Source organism: Myotis lucifugus, unplaced genomic scaffold (assembly GCF_000147115.1).
Source record: "Myotis lucifugus unplaced genomic scaffold, Myoluc2.0 scaffold_440, whole genome shotgun sequence".
NCBI classification, from domain to species: Eukaryota; Metazoa; Chordata; class Mammalia; order Chiroptera; family Vespertilionidae; genus Myotis; species Myotis lucifugus.
Genome location: NW_005871488.1, coordinates 249,926 through 272,095, shown reverse-complemented (window position 1 = coordinate 272,095; position 22,170 = coordinate 249,926). Strand labels below are relative to the sequence as shown.

General features: G+C 55.4%; 1 protein-coding gene across 1 annotated transcript in view; it reads right to left on the bottom strand.

The window, feature by feature from the left end:
- Window positions 1–22,170, bottom strand: part of CAMTA1 (calmodulin binding transcription activator 1) — a 668,603-nt gene that overhangs the window by 438,481 nt on the left and 207,952 nt on the right. The window lies entirely within an intron of this gene.

Sequence of the window (22,170 nt, the reverse complement as noted above, 5' to 3'; positions counted from 1 at the left end):
TGGGCCCACACCGCCCCCTGGCTGCCCCCCCCCAACACACACACACACACACACACCACATGCTGCTGGGCCCCACACCGCCCCCTGGGTGCCCCCCCCAACACACACACACACCCACACACACACCCACACACACACATACACACCACATGCTGCTGGGCCCCACACCACCCCCTGGGGGCCCCCCCACACACCAGCATGCTGCTGCCAGGTTTTGCATTTGCAGTTCCCTGTGCCTAGAAAGGACTCCTCCCAGAATTCCACTGAGCTCTCTCTCTCTTCCTTGGGATCTCAGCCCAATGTCCCCTACCAATAAGCCTTCCCTAATCTCTGCATAAAGCCTCAACATCCCCTCACACACGCCCTGCGCCCCTCACCTGAGTGAGCTTGCCCACCTGACTATGCGTATCGCTGCACTGTTGCTGGCGGCCCCTCTCTGTTCCTACCCCCTCACACTGGAACACGGAGATTCTCCACCCCCCTCACCGCTGTATCCCCAGCCCCTACAACAGTGCTTTACCCAGAGCCAATACATATTTATTGAATGAACAAAAATAGAAACAAAAGTGCCTGTTCAAGGCCATCTGGCTCATAAATCCTGAGGCAGGTTTCCGACCAGACCTGCGTCTGCAGAGCCCACGTGCCTCCCATCTGCGTGCGCCCGCGTCTGCGCCTCCAGACGTGCTGCTGGACAGCCTGGCAGGGTCAGCATGTCCGGCCAGCGTGCAGCCGGGAGGGCGCCGCTGCCAACACCCTAGCAGCCAATGGGACCGAATATTGAGATGAGAGGCCTGCGCTGGGAAGCGTAGGGCATACGACCAGGACCCTGGCACCGCAGGTCACTCAGCACAGCGTGGGCGAGTTCAGTGGAGAGAGGGTGGTGGGGGAGCCGATCTCCATGTAAAAGGACTGCACGCAAAGCCCCATTGTTGCCCCTCCAGACACAGCCCTAAGCCCTGATTCTGCCGACAGAGCCCTGGCCCCTGCCTCCTCCCTCGAGGACACCGACAACGACCTCCGACCTCGCAGGATGCGTGGGCGTCTCACCACAGCAGGGCCCAAACCCTTTGTCCTATAGGCCCAGGCATTTCCACGTTTAGAGCTTCCTCCACTTATTTGGTTTAAAAAGCCAATCTCCACATGATCCAATAGAAGCCCAGAAAGTAGACACGATAGAGAGACAATCTGCAGCATTTGTGCTTAATGGCTGGGCATTAATTGGCTTTTTAAGCGTGTAAATCGGTTCATTTTCGGTCCCTGTAACCTGTTCGCTCTCATTAATGAAGGCGCAATACTCGTCAACGGCCCTGTTCTGCACTTCACCTTGTAAAACCAAACTCCGTTTATTCAAAAAAATAAAATAGATTTATCACAATTGGAAGTACAGAAAGTCATTAAAATAATAATTAAAAACACAACTCCGAGCACAATAAAAGTTCCGTGATAATAAACTACACTTTAATGTATATTAATTCCCCTCATGATTTACTCCATACATCTTCCAGGGTCAAATCAATGTCTGCACAAAAAAAAAAAATTCAATTAAATTCTATTCACTGTATCTTTCAAGTGAGTCTATTGTTTGCTTTTGTTTCCTATCAGGCCATTTGTCAGTTGTTCTAGCCCAAGATCACAAACAGGGGGGACGTGGCCCCGACAAGGCCAGGAGAAACCCGTGTCCAAATCCTACCCAGTCCCCTTCGCCCTCTCTCCTCTGTTTGTCATCGATGACCTTGTAGGAGGGGGATGAGAAGGGAGGCACCATCTACCCATGCTCCTGAGAAGCGAGGGCCTGTGGGCCCTGCCTGACGCGCTCCCCACGCTGCCCCCCCTGGAGACGCGGGACCCCACCTAGAGCAGGCCGCATCTGCCAGGGCGGCAGAAGGGAGCTCCAATGGTCCCTCCTTAAACTTCCTCTTGTCCAGACACAACCCGCCCTCCCCTCTGCAGAGCCCAAGGGAGCTCAGAGCCAGAAAAGCATGTCTGCTCCCAGCCTCTTGCACCAAAGCAGGTTCCTTACCATGTCTTTGCCTGCCTCAGTGATTTTGTAGAATTAAAACACAGAGGCCATTTCTACGCTTGGAAACAACTGGCTGCTACTGACAACCTGATGAGCTGGAGGGGTGGATGGTGGAGGCTCCCTGCCACCCTCCTGGTCCAGGCCGGGTGTCTGAGATGACCACTCCCCCTGTTGTCGCCACTAGGGGTCACTAGGCCTGACCTCAATCAGAGAGAAGGCCAGGCTTTCAGAACACACTGGGTTCCCAAAGCCCAGGGAGCTTGAGGACCAGAAGGGGAGTGGGGAGCCCAGGCCACTCTGCAGCAACGGGCAGCCGACACTGACCACCACGCCCAGTTTCCACGTGAGGAAAAGCCAGCTGCCGAGTGAAAAATTATTTATTTCGGGATCCAACGGGAATTCCTGGTGAAGCTGAAATAAAGCAGAAGCGCCTAAAGCCATGCTCTTTCCTGAGCTTCTGGAAAGTGCAGGACAACCTACGTGTCTCCCTTCCAGCCCATCTGGGCCGGGATGTCAGGGCTACAGAGCCTTCCAGAACCTCCCTCCCCTGAGCCTCCCTTGCCCCCAAGACTCCCTCCCCCTGACCCTCTCCCCCCTGCCTCCCTCCCCCCTTCCCCTGAGCTGCCCTGATTAGTGGTTCTGCTCAATGGGGAGGACAGGAAAGGTGCTGGCAGCTCCTGAGGCTTTCACACCAGGAGCTGGTGGTTCCAGACCTTCCAGGCCCCGCTGCTCAGCTAGCCCGCCCTCCTCCAAAGGGCAAAGGGCACCTCCTTCCAGTCCCCTCTCCTGGCCTGAAGTCTGGCTTAGGCTGAGCGGGGGTGGCTAGGGGCGGGGGGGGGGGGAGGTGGCGGGGAGCATGGAAGGCAGAGGTTCTCATTACCCAGGCGGCCTCCGGGGGGCCGGCTTTAGAAGTCTCAGCTGCACATGCTCTGTAAAATACGGGTGCAATTTCGGCCTGTGGCGAATACTGCTTAATTTTATGCTGTGCTGGGTCATATTTCCCCAAGCTGGGCAGGGAGAGTAAGTCTGGAGGCTCAGCTGCACAGCTGGCTGCGGGCAAATCCGCCTGGCGGGATGCCTGTGCGCGCCCTGGGCCCCTCTGCCCTGCAGCGCCCAAAGCCACAGCCTGCTGCCGGCCCGCTGCCCCCTGCCCCCTGCCCCCTGCCACCCGGCTGCATGCAGGGAAAGGAGAAAGCATTCCCGGCCGGCCTCCCTATAACCAGATGCTGTGACTTAGGGCTCCCACCTTCCTATCCGCTCGCCTCCCTTTTCTGGATTTCTCGGTCAGCTGACACAGAGCCACCAGCAAGGGCACCCGCCACACCCCTGCCACCTCCATGGAGGGCGCCCCTCACCCCCCTCGCCAAGTCGCACCCTCCGGTTTGGCTCCGTCCCCTCTCCTGCCTCCCCCAGGACCTTGCTCCCTCCCTCGGTTGGCTCGTTCTGCCTCTGCCATGTTCGCTCCAGAACTTCACGGCCGCCCTTAACTGCTGGGCCACCAAGTACAGCGGCCCCTTCCTGCCACCTCAGCTTCTCAGCGGCGTCCACAGAGCTGACCCTCCTCCTCCAGCTGGTTCTCCCTCCCGCTTTCAAACCCACCGGGGCCTGCTGTCTCCTGTGGTGCCCACGTGGCCATCACAGTCCCTCCCACCCTGGGCACTCAGCATGTCCACGCTCACAGTGCCCGCCTGGCCGCGCGCACCTCTCCTGTCGCCCCTGGTCCAGGGCCTTCCACACCAGCACACACACTTACTCCCTCACTCCTGACCCCAGGCTCCTGACCCCTGCTCGGCCGCTCCACGTGGACGTATAATGAAATCTCACATTTAGCATGTCCAAAATGGGAATTTAAAAATATATTTTTATTGACTTCAGAGAGGAAGGGAGAGGGAGAGAGACAGAAACATCAATGATGAGAGGGAATCATCGATCAGCTGTCTCCTGCACGACTCACACTGGGGATTGAGCCCGCAACCCGGGATGTACCCTGACCAGGAATCAAACCATGACCTCCTAGTTCATAGGTCGACGCTCAACCACTGAGCCCCACCGGCCGGGCCAAAATTGAATTTTTTTTTTCCTCTTTAAACAGGTTTCTCCTCAGGCTTCACCCTCTTGACATACTGCTCACCACCTAGTTACTCCAGGTCAAATCTACAAATTCTCTGGCTCTAACCTATGCGGCATCTCAAAGCTGCCCACCCTCACCCCCCACCTCCCCTGCCAGGCTCTTCCTCTCACCTGGACAGACCGCGTCCTGACCTTCCCCAAAAAGGCCTTTCCCAGCACTTGACACTCAACCCCCATCCCTGTGTCCTCCACAGGGAGGCATTCAAAACATTAACCACTGGTCTGGCACAGCCGTTCCTCAGAAGGGATGGGCGCCCAGGGAGCTCGGGTGGCACCTTCGTGCCAACAGTCACAGTTGTTTGGCGGGTGGGCAGCCTGTGAGCACCAGGGCCAGCACTGGCCGGGGACACACGCGGGGCAGGCGGGACGCCCTGGGGGAAGTGTGTGTGCCCGTCGCCCTGCTTGGGACAGGGCAGGGCGTACCCGACCTCACAGCCCTGACACCTGACGTCGTGCCTGGCACAGGGGAGGCCCTTGGTTAACATCCGCTGAACTGAACCGAACTCGCTCAGGCAAAAACAGAGCGGGAAGCCTGGGGATTTCCCAGACTGTCACCGCCGTGTGAGCCAAACACAACGCGCTCCTGGACAGTCTGTTTGCTCAGATGGCGAGTCTGTCAGATTTCACAGCTTCGGCGACCTCACGAAGCTCTGACCTGAAACTGAATTGAGAGGGAATCAAAAAGACGCGGGCGGGCGGGAGAAAGCGAGCCCCCCTTCTGGCACGGCGCTCCACGAGACAAAGGGAGCCTCCGGGTGTCAGAGCCGCATCAATCCGGCGAGTCTGCTTTCCCGGCAGCACCTGGCGTGCTCCAGGGAACTGGGGCCGATTCTGGAACAATTTCTATGCAGAGAGCTTGTCTTGTGTTACACAAGAGGCCACAAAACCTTCCACGGAGCGCAAGGAACAGAGGCTGTCCGAGCGGAACACACAGGAAGGGTGAGGATTGTGGCCGTGGCCACGGGGAGGTCCTCGGCCTCACGGCACGCAGCTCTGGACCAAAGACCTGTGCAGACATGAAGAAGGGCCCCAAGGAGACCCCTCCAGGGAAGCAGAAGACCCCTGCCACGGGCTGGGGTGCGTCCCCCCAAAGTCCTGTGTTTAAGTCCTAATCCCAGGTAGCTCAGAATGTGACTTACGTGGAGACGGGGCCTTGACAGGGGTGACTGAGTTAAAATGAGGCCATTCGGGTGGCCCCGATCCAATGTGACTGTGTCCTTATAAGAAGGGATTTGGAAAGAGGGGTGCAGTTGCACGGGGGTGGGGGGAACCAGGGAGGACACACAGAGAGACAGGGGTGCAGGTGCACGGGGGAGGGGGGTGGGATCTGGGAGGACACAGAGAGAAGGCAGCCGCCTACAAGCCAAGGAGAGAGGCCTCAGGAGAACCAACCCTGCTGACACCTTGATCTTGGACCTCCAGCCCCGACTGTGAGAAAACAAACCTCTGTGGCTTGAGCATCCATTGGGGTGCTGTGTTACAGCGCCTGAGCAGCTCACACAGCCCTTAGAAGGGGAATGTACCGATCATGGGTCCCCAACTCACAAGTCACCCGCTTAGGATGCAGGGGCACTGGAGACTTGCAGGTAAAAGGAACAACGCCTGGAGGGGCCGCTGCATAGCTGGGCGCTAGGGACGTGGGCTCAGACCCTGGTCTTTCAGCTCGTCTGCCTGTCCCTGGGCCTCGGGTGGCTCCTGTCTACAGAGGGTAAGAAGGGCATCTGTTCCTCAGTGTCTCCTGTCTCTAAAGCAGGGGCGTCAACGCCAAGCTCAATGAGTTCCACGCTGTCTATTCCCTTCTCAGTCCGTCCTCAACACACACGAGTCCCCGATGGCTTCGGGCATAGGGACTGGGAAGAAGTTCCCTGAGAACAAAAGAGGAAGAGGGTGCCATCTGAGCACGCGTGAACACAGGAGGACCAAGATGGGAGCCACACCACAGACGTTCAAACTTCTGTATCTCCCCCAGATTGGCCAGCATCACCCCTTTGCCCCACCATCTACCTGACAGCGTTCCTACACGGAACCAGACTTGAGACTTGAGGCCAGTGAAGAAGCAAGGAGCTCGATGGAGCCCTGCCTCCCTGAGTCTGTCTCAAGAAAGAACTATCTAGGGTTGGGAGGGGGCAGCATGAAATGGAGAGGAAGGCAGTGGGACATCATGGGGAGGTCCAGGGGAAGGTGAAATGGGGAACTGGGGGACCAAGCAGGGGTGCCGAATCCCCAGAGGCCCAGGGAGGACCCAAATGTGTAACTCCAGCCCATGAACTCAAGAAGCATTCAGGGGCACAGCCTACAGCAATGGCCTGGGGCTCCGGGCAGGAAAGAAAGGCCGTGTGTGTGTGTGTGTGTGTGTGTGTGTGTGTGTGTGTGTACACCATTCTCTACACGGGCATTAGTCACTGGAAATAGTCTGATTTATCAGAAATATTTTTCATCCTTCCTCAGGACCAGGGTGACATCTAGAATATGCAAGTTTAAGGAAAAGAGGGCTTTTAATAAGCCCTGGCTGCTATGTTCAGACCCTGGAACCTGGGAGAATCTATCGGTCCAGATGCCACCTCTGGAAGAGGTGCGGCCCCCACACAGAGCCCCCCACGCAGAGCCCCACACACAGAGCCCCCACACAGAGCCCCCCATGCAGAGCCCCCCACACTCAGGACTCTGACTCCCCCAGAGGCACCCAATCACCTTCCCACTCAGGGAGCGTCCCTCGCTCGCCCTCCGCTCACTCATCTAGTCCATGAGCAGCCACTGGGCCCGCTCGCACGGAGACGCCACGTCAGTGCCCACCTGGCTGAGCAAGCGGGCGAACAATCTCTGCAGCATGAGCTGTGCCTGGTTCCCTTCAGCCCAGGAACAGGATTCCGGGCGAGGCTCCGGTGGGCCACGGGTCCATGAACGAGGTGCCAGGATGTCTTTCCCCACTTTTCCCCCAAAAGAGATCAGGCCGGGACAAGACTGAGAAAACCTACGCCACCCCGGCCAACGGACGCATGCTGGGAATGAAACACGCCAGCAACGGGGAGGAAGTCTCTCCCAGTCCCGGAGGAAAGAGGTGGGAGCCCGGACGTCGGGGTGCAGGGGGAACCCGGTCCTGGACATCAGGGAAGTGTCACAACACTGGGACTCTGGACAATAGCTGCAAGCAGGCAAAGCCGATGCCCGCAGGGCTGCTCCCAGCTGGTGTGAGAAGGTGGGGGACCCTCTCCCACACTCCTCCTGGGAATAGCAGCCACGGTTAGGCGGTCACACCAGGGCAATGCCAACCCCACAGCAGGGTCCCTGTGAGAAAGCCTGGCTGCACTGGCTCTGCCCACCCTGCCTCTGGAGTGGAAGGTAGCCCTCCCTCCCCCAATTCTGCCGCCACCAAATGGCCTGGCCTGGCGGGGCCTCGGGACCTGGGGACCGGTGGAGGGACGTCCTCAGATGGGCAGCCTTCTTCCCGGGCCTGGCTCCGCGTCCTGCACCCATTCCCGCTAAAGGGGAAGGCTTGGTGGCCAAGGACACATTGTGACTACCCTGAGCCAGGGGCCCGCCACCGCCAGGAGGGGCGCAGCCTGCAGAGTGGGGCTTGAATGCACACGAGCCCTCTGCCGAGCTGCTGCTCGCAGGTACGGAGACCCACTGCACACTCGGTGCAAACAGCTGCAATGCTGGTCTTTTAAATACCTGGCTCCGGCAGGAAGACAGATCTTTCAAGGGTCTGCACTCCATCCCAGGACCACTCCCCCTAAACTGCCTGTTGTGAGCGGTTTAGGGCACCACAGGGCGCTGGGAGCGGACAGGTGCCCCCAGGCGCACACCTCCACTGCCCAGCTGAGAACCCAGAGGCAAAGGGAGGGAGACTGCCTTTGTCTTCAAGCAGGGGACTTCCGGAGGACCTCAGCCTGCAGGGGCAGGAAGAAGGCCCCAGCCCAGCTCGGGCCCCGCTGAGGCCGGAGTGGGAGAGAGCAGAGAGCAGGGGGTTCTGCTGCGTCCCCAGGGTCTCACTGCGTCCATCTCATCCCAGGCCCTCCACCCCAGAGAGGCACCAGCGCTGGGCCCTGAGGAGGAGCAGGAGGAGCAAGTGAGGCCTCAGGCCGCAGGTGTCTGTGGGGGCTGACACCTCCCACAGCATCCAAAACAGAAAGGGCCCGATGCATGTGCGCTGGGCGAGCAAATGCTAACAGACAGCAGTCCCCACAGTGTGCAATGAGCACTCCAGTTCAAATGCCCCTTCTCGTGTGTCTCTCACTTGTGCCCATTTCATGCAAGAGAAAGGGGGGTGTCTCGGGGACACTAAACTCTGCTGGGGCCTCTAGGGGGCAGAGCCGAACCCGCCCAGGGCTCAGAGGCCCCCATAGATTTCTAACTGCTGTGGAGGGAGGTCTCCAGGTCTCCATTCCAGGCTTTGCTAAAACAGCAGCAGCTACCAGTTCACACTTAACATGCTCTTGTTTAATCTCACAAGCCACCGGCTGGTGCTGCTGCTGCTCGTCCACAGGGGAGAGCACAGAGGCCCGGGAGCCGCACACCCAGCAAGTGGCGGCAATGGAACCAGGTTTAGGTCCCGCTAACTGCTTCCTGGTTAGGATGGATGCCCCTCTCCCCCAGGAGTGTCCACGCAACTCCTTCCCCATCAGCACCTCAAGCCCTACAGGAGAAGGTGGCGAGACCCTGCCTCCCACTGCAGGTCCGCCGGCCACCAGCAGCAGGAGAGGAGGCGCCACAGAAACGAAAGGGAAACAAAGACTTGTGAGGCGAGAACGTGCACAAGTGTGCGCTGGCAGGAATGAGACCGGGCATCGCCCATCAATGTCGCCAACCATCCTCAAACTCAGGCCCCAGAGGTGTGCGCTCTGCTGTAGAAACCGGAGATGCTGGGCGGCCAGCCTCTCCTCCTGTCCTTCCTCCTGGGCCAGGAGGGGAGCTCACCTTGCAGAGATCTGCCCTTGAACCCGCGGGAAAGCCTCCATTCCCCACCCCCACCCCCAGCTCATGGCCTTAAACTCCGGGTGAGAAAAGCAGCAAAAGGAGCGGCCACCCCAGGAGGCCCTTGCCCGCCAGCCACATGCTATCACCCTGAGGTGATGAGGACGGACGGCTTGTGATGAGATGGACAAGCACAGGGACACTCCCCTCTCCCCCGCCCCTGAACTCACTGCAGCAAAGGCAGTGGGAGCACATGGATCGCAGCGAAGAGGTCCCCAAGGGGGTGAGGACAGAGGCTCAGAAGGACGCAGAGGCAGCAGCAAGAGCGGAACCTGGGGCCAGGCAGGGTGGCCAACAGGGAGGGGGCTGTGCCAGGAGCCTGCACTAAGAGCCATCTCATTGGGAAGACTTGCTGTTCCTGTGGCTCGTTCGTTCATTCACCCATGAATCCATCCATCCATTCATTCCACAGATGTGCACGCAGCACCAGCCACGCACCGGGCCTCATTGTAGGTGCTGGAGACACAGCAAAACAGATGAAACTCCCTGTCCACAGGAGGGAGAAGGAGCTAGGGAGATGCATGGGGAAGAGCACTCCAGGCAAGAACAGCCCGTGCAAAGGCCCTGGGGTGAGAAACAGGGAGGAGGCCAGTGTCGCTGGAGTGGAGTGAGGAAGGGGAGAGTTAGGGGTGAGCTCTGAGGGGGTGGGGGACTGGCAGAGGGAGCACTAGGGGGTGGAGGACTGGCAGAGGGAGCACTAGAGGGTGGGGACTGGCAAAGGGGGTGCTAGGGGGTGGGGGACTGGCAGAGGATGCAATAGGGGGTGGGGGCTAGGAGAGGACGCACTAGGGGATGGGGGCTGGCAGAGGGGGTGGTAGGGGTGGGGGACTGACAGAGGGAATGCCAGAGGATCTGGTGGGCGGTGGGAGCGCTCTGGGTAGTGGGGATGCTCGCGAGGCTTGGGGAGCGCTGCATTTCTTACGGAGCCCAAATGGGACAATAATGCACGGGGACAGGGGAGAGCCTCTCCGGGCAAAGGCTGCCAGGAGCAGGGCCACCACACCGCCAGCTGCCTGCCGCGCCAAAGCAAACAGCACTCTCTCTTCCCCAAGAAGACCCATCCCTGCAACTCTTCACTCACCCATCCCATCAAATATCCAACTCTTCGTTGTATTTTGTTTTTGAATGACTCCCACTGGGACTACCTAGTGTTTGTCTCACTCTAGCGCTTACCTGGACTTTCCAACCGCAGTGGCTTATTTTACCTCCGGGTCTGGGTCGGTCTCTCTCTCTCTCGCCTTCTCCACAATCAAGCACTTCTCCTTGTCATAATAATTAATAGGCTCTGTTCCCATGGTGCTGATGTTCAGCTTGTCTTAATAAAGCACAGCTCCGAGTACATTCAGCAAGGGGCTGATCTCCACTAGGCCAGAAAGACTCCTTCCCCCTAAAGCCCCTCTGAGTCCAAGGCCACCAGACCAGCTGCAGGATGATGGCCAGTGGCCTTCCCTGCTCTCAGGATGAGTTGGCCCAGAATTCATTGGGGGGCAGGTGAGTGAAGCCCTACAATCTCTTCTTTGTCCAGAAAATGGCCTCTGGCAGGAGACACCAGGGCTCACACAGACCCTTCCCAAGTGGTAAGACCTCTGCTCCTGGGTCCAGGGACCTTGGGTGGACTCCACTTAGACATTCGTCTTGTGTGGCTGAGCTCAAAGTCTGCCTTCTTCCCAAGGAGGAAACATACCCTCTCCAATGTTTAGTCAGGGGATGTGAGGGTACAGTGCAGCAACAACCAGCCCCAAACTTTCAGTGCCCTAAAGTCAAAGATGTTTGCTTCCTGTCCACATCACAGGCCCAATGCACGTGGGGGCGGGGACTCTGCTCCCTGTGGTCACTCGGGGATCCAGGCAGATGGAGGCAGAGAGGCGGGGGAAGGGCACAGAGCACACCACACGCTGGCCCTTCAGGCTCCTGCTCAGGGGAGACCCACGTCCCTCCTGCCCACATCACTCCTGCTCACACTGCCCCCGCCAAAGCCAGTAGCACCCCCACCCGCAACTTCAACGAGGAGAGAGAAGTGCAGTTCCACCATGGGTCCCAGGAGGAAATGCCAAAATCCTAAAGATCAGCCCTGAGGCCACCTCCCAGGTCTACCCGGGCCACAGCCCTGGTGGGTGCTGCCCATCTACAGCCTGTCACTCATTTCCATAGCTCATGGCTACAACAAACCTGAAAGAAAAGCATTGCTCTGTGCATGTTTTACAGTTGAAGAAACCAAGTCTCAAAGAAGTTGGAGAGTTTGCTGAGGTCAGACACTAATAAATAAAAAGAGCAGTATTCCCAGACGGGTCCCACGTGAGTCCCAAACCCCACTCCTCTCCAGGTGGGGTTAACCGCTCTCCTCTCTCCCAGTTTCTCCCCGTGACCGTGAGCTATTCGAGGGCAGAGCAGCACCTTCTCTGTCTGGCGGCAAAGTGTGAGGGGTTCTCCACTCAAGCATGCCCCAGCATGAGCACCCAGGCCCATCCCAGGGACACCTGAGGAAGCGGTGCCCCTCCGGGGTGCTGCCTGCCCATTGCTCAGGGGCACTCCTCTGGGTCCCCAGTGCCAGCACCATGGACAGCTCCTGTGTGGCCTGCACTAGCCTGTGTCCCTCCAGGGCGCTGCTGCCCAGCACTCACAGGCACCCCATGAGGTCTTCACCAGCAGCACCATGGACAGCTCCTGCGAGGCCTGCACTAGCCTGTGTCCCTCCAGGGCAGCACAGGCACCCCACCCGGTCCCCACCGGCAGCACCATGGTCAGCTCCCGTGTGGCCTGCACTAGCCTGTGGTCAGCACTAGCCTCGCAGGCTGGGCACTTGGGTGAGCATCAGGAGTTGTCAGGGGACAGAGGTCCTGCTATCTTAGCTTTCTGCTGCTCTGAATCGAGCTCAGACCCACACAAGCCACCAGGAAAATCCAGGAGGTGGCTGGCTTATTAAATAAAGTAAATTAGGTCTCAATTATTTGCTTGCACACCAGGCAGGAGAAATGAAAATTTCAATATAAAAGTAATATTGCTCTTAATATGCAGAAACGGATCTGCAATTGGGCTTTCCGTGCACTCTGCCAAGTGAGGCCAGAGCGGGAGAGTCTCATGGAGGGGTCTCCTCTCTCCCTGATCCAGGCACCCGAGAGGGACCCCAGGCCCTTCCAGAGGGGCCGGGCTCTGGGTGCCTGGATAAGCAGTTTGGGGCTGAACAGTAGCACTGAAACCATTCATTTAATCTTTTCTTTTTATGCAGGTTTAAGTACCGCATCCAAACACCCTGACTAACGGGGCCTTCCGTATCGAAAGATCTAAATCAGGCACATCCACGGCCTCTGAATTTGCATTTTTTAATGGAAAGGCAGAGCCAGCGCCAGGTAAGGATGTGTTAACACCAAGCCCTTATCAGCCACCCCATCCAAGAGCAGATATTGGAGGACATCTTCAAAGTAGAAGCGACACCCGCCCGCCGCTTTGTCAGGCTCCACGGCGCAGGGTGCTCGGGATCCAATTTCATATCTCGGATTGAAAGAGCCGGGACTCGGCAGTGCGGGTCCCCCTTCCTGAAACCCTTTCCCTCAAGGGCATCGACAATAAGCATGTAGTGCTTCTAATGGAGTAAAAATAATCTTTCAAACGTGGATCCAAATGTGGATCTATTTAAAAGTTTAAAGAGTTCCAGCTTGGCCTGGGGCAACCTACTGACTAGTCAAACCTCCATGAAGGGGGTTTCGTGCGGATGGGGACCAGCTGTGTTCTATTCCAGCCGAGGGCGGGACGAGCAGGGACCAGTCTTCCAACCACAGCAGAAAGGACTCAGACAGGCAGGCGTGACCAGCAACATCCGGGGCCTTCCCAGGAGGGGCTGACCACCATCCCTCGAGGCAACAGGTCACAGAGAGTGAAGAGGGCAGGCTCTGAAGTTCTAGGGCAGTGATGGCGAACCTTTTGAGCTCAGCGTGCCAGCATTTTGAAAAACCCTAACTTAACTCTGGTGCCGTGTCACATATAGAAATTTTTTGATATTTGCAACCATAGTAAAACAAAGACTTATATTTTTGATATTTATTTTATATATTTAAATGCCATTTAACAAAGAAAAATCAACCAAAAAAAATGAGTTCGCGTGTCACCTCTGACACGCGTGTCATAGGTTCGCCATCACTGTTCTAGGTGACCTCAGGCGAGCCAGTCATCTCTTAAATGCTCTGAATTTCTGTTTTGCATCTAAAAGTAGGGATGGTATTAGAGTTGCTTCCTTGGGGTTTCTAGGAGGATTAAAAGGGAAGCATGTAGCACATGAGCTTCGTATCTAGCAGTTAGAAACAGGGGCAGCTCATTTGTGCAGAGCATTCGGGTACAAGCTCACCCTGCAAAGTCTCTTCACAGAGAAGTTATTACCAATTGAAGAGATTCATTCGTGGGGTTTGGAGAGAGGAAGGGAGAGGGAGAGAGAGAAAGAAACATCGATGTGAGAGTGACACATCAATTGGCTGCCTCCCACACACCCCTCACCGGGGATCAAGCCCACAAACTGGGCATGTGCCCTGACCAGGAATCGAACTGGCAACCTTTCAGTGCATGGGGTGATGCCCAACAGCGGAGCCACACAGGCCAGGGCTGTTCGCTGCATTTACACAGAGGGCTGCCTCCACAGAACTCCAGAACCTGGACAGAAAACCCTCCCATGAGGGTTTTGGTTTTAGTTTTTAAGTCAAAATGACAGAATGACACAGGGAGAGGAGACATGGTTGGCAGATGGGAATGGAACAGGAAAGCGCAGGAGGGAGGAGGAAGAGGGAGAGGAGAGGAGAGGAGGCTGAGGCTGGGAGGAAAGCAGCGGGCAGGAGATAGGAGGACCACCTGGGGGTCAGTGGCTTCTCCGGAGCCAGTGAAGAGCTGGGGCTTCTTGTCGCCCAGTGAGGAAGCGCTGAGCACGCCCTGCCTCCAGCTCATCCAGCTCTCAGTGCCACATCCTCAAGGTTGCAGAGCGCGCGTCCTCTCTCATTCCTGCCATGGCACCTGTGCGCTGCAGGCCCATCACTCTGCTAACCGGGCCTGGGCCCTTCCAGCCGCAGATCCTTTTGGACCTGCCGAAGCCCCCAAAGTCTGCCATCAGCCACACCGGCAGGCACATTACAAACCCCAGGGTCCCCGACATGCTGCTCTGTCCCTCTGGGCCCCCTGCTGACCCCACCAGCCAGGTCAGACCCTGCAGCCAGCCTGGACTGTGGTTCACAGCCCCAGCAGCTCCGCAGCCATAGCAGTTTCCGTATGTGTGTGAGTGAGTGTGTGTGTGTGTGTGTGTGTGTGTGTGTGTGTGTGTGTCACCACTGCAGAGACATTGGGGAAATCACCGCTGCAGGCGATGGCAACGGCGTGTCCTGTAGATCACTGCTCCTGACCCTCCACTGGCAGCCCAGACGGCCCTCCAGAGGGCCCAGGTGATGCATTCACCTTCCCCAAGACCCATCCATCCTCCAAATGTCCCCGGCGAGGACTGTGAGCACCTGCTTCCAGAACCTGCCTCTCCCCTGGCCGCCTGGCTGCGCAGGTCCGCACGCATCTCTCACTCACTGTGTTCAGGCGGCTCGGCGTCTGGTCCTGGAAGAGAAGCCGGTGCCGACAGGCCTCACGAAGGCGCTGGCCAGATCCCCCAACCTCCCGCCAAAGCCCTAGGGTGCTCCTGCTGCCACCCACCGAAGATGAAAACCCCTGCCTGGGAACCAACATGCAGGAGCTGTGGTCAGCAAAGGCAGGCATTTCCCCTGGCTCCCGACAGCTTCAACACATAAAGATGACCAAAGAGCCCAGCCGGTGTGGCTCAGTGGTTGAGCATCGACCTATGAACCAGGAGGTCACGGTTCAACTCCCGGTCAGGACACATGCCCTGGTTACAGTGTGGGGTGTGCAGGAGGCAGCCGATAAATGATTCTCTCTCATCATTGATGTTTCTCCCTCTCTCTTCCTCTCTGAAATCAATTTTAAAAATTAAAAATGTTTTAAAGATGACTAAAGAGGGCAGGAAGGGGAGCATCTGCCTCCCCAGAAAGAGCCCAAGCCACCCTTGGGGTGCTAATGTGCCCACTGACCCTCCTAATGAGAACATTACGTCCACCATGTGCCCCGAACTAGCTGTGAGCCACACCAAGCTTTCAAGCCTTACACTGAGCCTCCTCTCCTTTCAACACCAACACCTCTAGGTGGCAGTACTATCACTGGCCCCTCACACGCATGCATACCACACACGTAAGCATGCACACACACATGCATGCATGCTCACACATGTTCCTAAGAGAGCCTAACCCCAAGATGGCTGAAACCAATGGATTCTGAGGATGCAGCACAGGCGTGTGCAGGGTGAGGCAGGGAGGGAAAAGCCTCCCCCTGAGCGAGGGGTTGCACGGGGGGCCTGTGGAGTCAGATGTCCCCGAGGTCGCCGCCTGCCCTGGTCCTGCCGGCACTGCAGGGGGTAGACCTTCCCCAGAGAGGAGGACACTCGGCTGCAGGCCCAGCCCTGAACACACGGCAGCACATGGAAGCCCGTAGAAAATGTGGGGGGTTTTGTTTGGTTTCCTTTTATTTAAATTTTTTTGAGCCAACTACCAAGGTAAGACTCTGAAACACCTGCTTTCTACCTTATTACAGTGACCTCTGGTGGTCAAGAGCCCGGCATTACAGGCCCCAGCGAGACCAATTGCTTCGCGTCCAGCAGCTCTAGATAAGGCAGGCCTTGCGGCCCTTCAAGGAGAGCAGGAGAGAGGAAGCAGGGCAGGAGCCCCGCCCGCTGAAGGGGGCGCTGGCTGCCGCCTGGCCCTGACGCTGACCCAGCGCGGTTTCTCCCATGCTCCCTGCACACAAGAGGCCCCTGAGCTCCAGGCCAGGCGACATCGTAGCCTCTGCTCCTCGCTCCCCGGGCTGGTGGCATCTCAGTGCCAGGCTTCGAGGGCAGAGGCTCAGGAGGATTTTCTGAAAGCTTAACCCTGCCAGGACCTCGGGGGAGGGAGGGTTTCTCAAAGGCTGGCATTGCAGGGCCGCCAGCCAGCCCACCCCGCTGCCCTGGCCCTGGTGCCAGAGCGCAGCCCACGTGGGGCTTGAATCCAGGAAGTGGGGAAGAGGATTTCCTCTCCCCTCGGGCATCACAACCCCCCCGAAGAAGGTCTGCCGGGAACTAGAGGGGGAAGGGCCTCTGCCCACACCCCACTCATGCCGAGGGGCCGGGCAGCCCAGGGGCGGGGGAGGGAGGAAGGACAGCAGCCCAGGGGACGTAACAAATACTCATCGAGCCCTAAGCCCCATGAGTGGGCATCTGGGGGGTGGGGGTCTTCCGTGGGAAACAGAGCTGAGCAGGGTCCCCTGTGGGTAATGGGATACACCCTGCCTCAGCTGGAACGATACAACAGCCCAGATAAGAGTCTCTATCCCTTATTCCCAAGACCACCCCAAGCGTCCTAGGCTTTCAAGTCCTAAAAACTCTTCAGAGAAAAGGATCCGCCACCTCAGTGTCACCCAAGCCAGTAGCTTCTAGAAGCTTCCAGTTCAGAGCATCCAGAGTGAATCTTTCCACATGTTATTTCAACCTCAGCCCCCAGCACAAGCGACAGATCCTCCCAAGTTCCCTGCGGGCCGCAGCGTGGGCAGGCCAGGCCTCGGTGTCTGACCAGCTCGCCCCAGAGTCTCTGAAACTCAAAAGGATGTAGGATATCAATATTGTCTCAATTTGCCTTTATCTGCGCGGAGACGTCAGCAAGCCTTCCTGCCAAGGATTGTACAAGGATCATTAAAAGAAAAATGCCCGTGGTAATTGTGCCTCTATGCATATTTCTCCACTCCGATATCCTATAACATAATAATGCTGCGCATTTCGGCAGAACTGTCTTTTCAGCATGTTTCCACATTACGCTTAATTTCGTAAGAGTTTCCCAGCCCCGCATAACGACACAGTTCAATGCAAAACCAGATATAAATCTCGCTTAAGAGACTCTCAACAGGAATTTCATTTAAAACTGTAAATGTTAAAACATTCCGGCTCTGATTTATGCTGTGTTGTGTGTGTGTTTTCCGAGCCCTCGCAAACAATGGATGGACACGCACCCGCGGCGTCGCGGTTCTCACCGGGCCGCCCCCACCCCTGCGGGAGGGAAGCAGGGAAGAGGGTAGACAGGGCTGACCTAGGGCCACGGGGCCGCCTGGAACGGGAGCAGCGTCTGGCCCAGCTGCCTGTGCTGGCTCAAGGGCAACCCTTTAAGGAACCGTTTTCCAGCTTCCTTTCATCTCCCTGCCCCTCCCAGCACTGGGGCAATATGTAAGAGCCCCCCGGTCTCTGCACCCACGTGTCCGTGTCTGCATAAGACACGGGGGGGGGGGGGTTGCAACCCTGCACTTTTGAAGGTAAACCGATGAACCCCACTGCCAGTTCACAGACACGCGTGGGAGATGGCGAAGGGACGGGCCGAGCTGAAGGCTGGTGGGAGAGGACGCAGGGGATGCCTGTGGGAGCCCTGACCTGCGCATTCCTGATGGAGCTCTCGAATCTGGAAGAGGCCTTCGCACCCATTGTCTCAGCACACTGAAGACCATTTGAAAGAGCGGTTATTTGCACATCACAGTCTTCTTGCAAAGCCGTGGCGAGGCGATCTTATTGCAGCCCGTCCCAGGCATGCATGCTTAGACAACTCATAACGCACAAATTATTCACGTCGTGACAGTGTCTCCGTGGGCCTGGCATTATGCTATCAACGAGAGACAGCGCGGCCGCGTGGCTCTCAGTGACAGATGCCGCCCGCTCCTGAGGCTGCAAACCGGGTTCCAAAATGCCGAAAGCCAAAGAATGCAGGGGGCGCGATGGCACCCACCGCGTCAAAACTTCACTTGAGAGCTGGAGCTATTGTGAGCTGCAACCCCCAAAAGAGTAAGTCACCACTTTGCAACTGCAAAATCCATTTATCGAAAGGAGATTGAGGGATCCAAACCCTCCGCTAGCACTTAACATATTAAAAATACGCACAACAAACCTCTAACGCCTCCTGAATTCCTCCATAAAAAGAAATGTTTTCGCCGCTTCTAATGGGCCCCACCCAACTCCAAGCTGGATCTATAGGACGCACGCCCCCAGGAGAAAAGCAATCGAAACTTCTTGCCTCTCTCTCTTCCCCGAGAAGTACATTATATATAGGCCGGCGCTCACACCCCCACTCCCCGACAGGGTACCCATTTTCCCTCCCACACTCCACAGCCCACAGAAATGGGGAGAGAATTATCAAATGAGTTTAAGCACTTGGATACCTCATTGCAACAAATCTAAGAGCCTCCTCTTTCTGCCTCTTAGAACTTGGGTTTCAGACTTTAAATCAAGTCCCATTAGCCACGTTGACACCTGCCAATCAGCTCCATGCAGCTCACAGAACAGAACGCCCTGGAGACAACTCCCCCCACGGCCCTGCGCGTCTTCCGCGTCTCTCCGTTTGTTCTCCAGGACTTCGCTCACATCAGGCTCTGGCGTGACTGTGCAGATGTTTCCAGAGGTGCTATCAGTTGTCCTTCAGAGTCCTCACACAAAGACATCAGAGAGGACCCCAGGCTTCAGGGCAAAGCGGGTGTCTCAGAAGAGCACCCCCCAAAAAGAAAAACAAACAAACAAATAAGAGCACCCCATTGTTTGGCGCGTGGCACGCAGAAGTCGCCTGAGCAGTTTGTACCTTTTACAACAGAAGCCAAGCTTTCTGTCACTGTAGGACGATGGTGATGATGGAGAAGGAGGAAGAGCCACAATGCCATGTTCCAAAACTATATCAAATGGCATAATTCAAACCGTATATGCTTATAAAGTAAAAGTACCCAGTAACCCTGCTGCTAACAGATCACCACCCACAGTGGTTTGCTGTGATCCGTATAGACCCGCACATAGAAACATCTTTGCGTTCTACATCAATGGCTCAAACAGTATCTGTATTGCTATAAAAACGAATCCCTCCAAAGAGTTGTAAACAAATCATGAACTTTAAGGAGTGATCTGCATGCATGCTGAAGTACTGGAGGGAATACATTGATGTCTGCAACTTTTTCTGAAATGAGTCAAATATTAAGATGGATGGGTAGATGGAGGGAGAGATATGAGAAAAGCAAGCGGAAAAAAATGTTCATCGTGGAAGCTAGTTGGTGGGCAGATGGATTTCACTACAAAATTCTTTCAGCTTTACTGTATGTTTAAAATTTCCCAAATGAAATGGCATAAAAACAAATTTTTTCACTTAATTGTTTAATCCTCGCCCAAGGATATGTTTTTATTGATTTATTTTTTAGAGAGAAGGGAAGGGAGGGAGAGGGAGAGAGAGAGAGAGAAATATCAGTGTGAAACAGAAACATCGATTGATTGCCTCCCATATGTTCCCCAACTGGGGATCAAACCTGCAACCTAGCTTAAATGCCCTGACCTGGAATCGAACCTGTAACCTTTTGGTGTATGGGACAATGCTCCAATCGAGCCACATGGGCCAGGGCTATTTTTTCATTTAATAATGAGGCATTGATCTCTTTCCATGTCAATACATACAAATCTCTTTATCCTTCTTAAGAGCTGCACCACCACTGGCCGGCCAAGCCCTCATCGACGGGCACTGGGTGACTTTACAGCAACCCTGCTGCAGCGAGCGCCCACTGCGAGGCTCCCTGTGCCCACACTGTGTGCGCACGGTTCCCGCGTCACCTCTCACACGCCTCACCGCAGCCTCACCGCGTGAGTCCTGCTGCCCCTCACTTCATAGCAGGGGGGTGGGGGGAGTAAGGCACAGAGAGACCCAATGACTTGCCCATGGTCTCCCAGCCGGCAAAGGGCAGCCTGACTCCAGAGCTGGCACTCCTAACCATTCTGCTTACAAATATGGTCAAAAAGGTCAAACCCACGTGTATTCCCGGCAACGGCGTTTGAGAGTTCCTGTCTCCCCAGCCTGTGCTGTTTGTAAATGTATCTAAAACTGGAGGGAAACGCCACCCATATTTCCAGACCATGAAGGCAGATGCGAAGAACCCAACACACAGAGCAAACAGCAGAGAATGGGCTGGGCCGGGAGCTGGGAGCCGGAGCGAAGGGCGTGTGAATTAGAGCGAGGGCTCAGCACTGCCCAGCCTCCTGCAGAGGCACCCTCTGGGTTCTGCAGCGATGCCGCAGGTAAACACACCTAGAAACCCTCGGCCTCTATTTTTAAACCCGTAAGCCCCGCCCCACCTCCCCAGGTGCCTTGGTGTCATCTCAAGGATTCTGCCTCCGTTTTGCTTTATCAGACAGCTGCAAGGAGAGAGGCGACATGCGTACACACATCATCTCTCTTCCCACCAGCTACTCAATTAATTCAAATAAATCTTTAGACAATGCTTGATGTGTCTGTGGGATGTTATCGTCAACAACCTAAAAAGGTTCTTTTGTTTTATTACCTAACACATTATAAATGATCCCATTAGGAGCTGCCTAAGAAATCTTCCCATCGCAGGCTACCGTGTCAGCCCTAAACCTAGCCCTAACCAGCCCTAACCCGGCCTCCCCAAGACACATCAACTGGCCTCAAAGACAAGGAAGCTGCCACCGCCGGGAAGAGCCCTCTGCAATCCAAGCTGAAGCTCACGGCACAACAGAACAGTAATAATACCTAATAACACCGCTGCATTGTTGCTGTAGCAACAAACACAATGTAATTGATGTGGCTGGCTCGCTGAGCAGAAACATAACAAACTACGGGGGGAAAATGGATTTGGAGCAAGCTTTAGACGAGAAAGAGAAACAGAACCACTTCAATGAAAAGTCCATCCTTGAGACATCAGCAGGGTGGGAAACCACGGACCTCGAACCCACAAGACCTGGGATCCACTTGATTTCACAACTGACTGACTGCGCGACCTGGGGCAAGTTAGGCATTTCGGAATGCATGTGGTCCAGGCTGCGGAATTAGGATAAGAATCCCTACTTCATGGGTGATCAAAATGCTGGATGTTTAGCTCGGTGAAGTCCTGGCAGACCGCAGTCTCTCTGTAAATGGCAATGTTGGCACCATGACACCATGGGGAGCTCACCAGCTAGAACCCCCTGAGCCTTTTCACATAGAATTGGGAATCTGTTATGTGTTGACACATCTTCTCTTTTTGAATATCTTTTTTTAGAGAGAGAGAGAGAGAGAGAGAGAGAGAATCATCAATGTGAGAAACATTGATGCATATTTCTTGATAGGATAAAGATTATGAAGGATTTTAAACATCCCCAAAATTAGAGAATATCATAAAAACCTACCTCTCAACCAAATTTTCAAATCTTTTACTATTCTCAGATTTATCTTTTAGAAATAAGAAGTAGGAATTACAGGTATCGCTAGCGTTCCTATTAGCTATTCTCCTCCCTCCCTCTAAGAGTAGCTACCATTTTCCATTTACTGTATGTTGACTACATTTGTGGGTGCCCATAAACGACATATATTTTTACATGTTAAGCTCATATAAATGGCACCATACAATCTCTCTCTTCCTGCAAGTTGTCTTGCTTCCACTCAGCCCTTTGGATCTTTGTACATATAGATACAAAGCTCTAGCTTGTTCATTTTAACTGCTACTGACTAGTCAGTGGATAAGTTTATTACAATTTATTTGTTCGTTCTACTACTGATGACCATTTCACTGTTTTCAAATGTGTGATTGTGTAAACAATGCTACAAAGAACATTCCTGCATGTATCTCTGTGCACAGTAGAATGTCTGTCCTCAAAGTGCAGTCTGCAGGCCTGTGGGCATCCCCAAGACCCTTCTAAGGGACCATGAATTCAAAACTCACTTTGCAGAACATTAAGAAAGTGTTTCCCTTTTTCTCTGTGTCCACATGTGCCCTGCTGGAGAAAAAGTAATGGTGGGCAAAACTGCTGGGGCCTTAAGCTCAAAGTAAGGCAGCAGCAACTAACTATGCTAGTGGCTGTATCGTCTTCATCACCATGCTCTTCCGGAAATACACACCAGTTTCACTTAAGAATTCCTTCATGAAGCAGTAAAAATTATTGATTTCATTCAATCTCAATCTTTGGTTACATGTTCTGTGTGACAAAA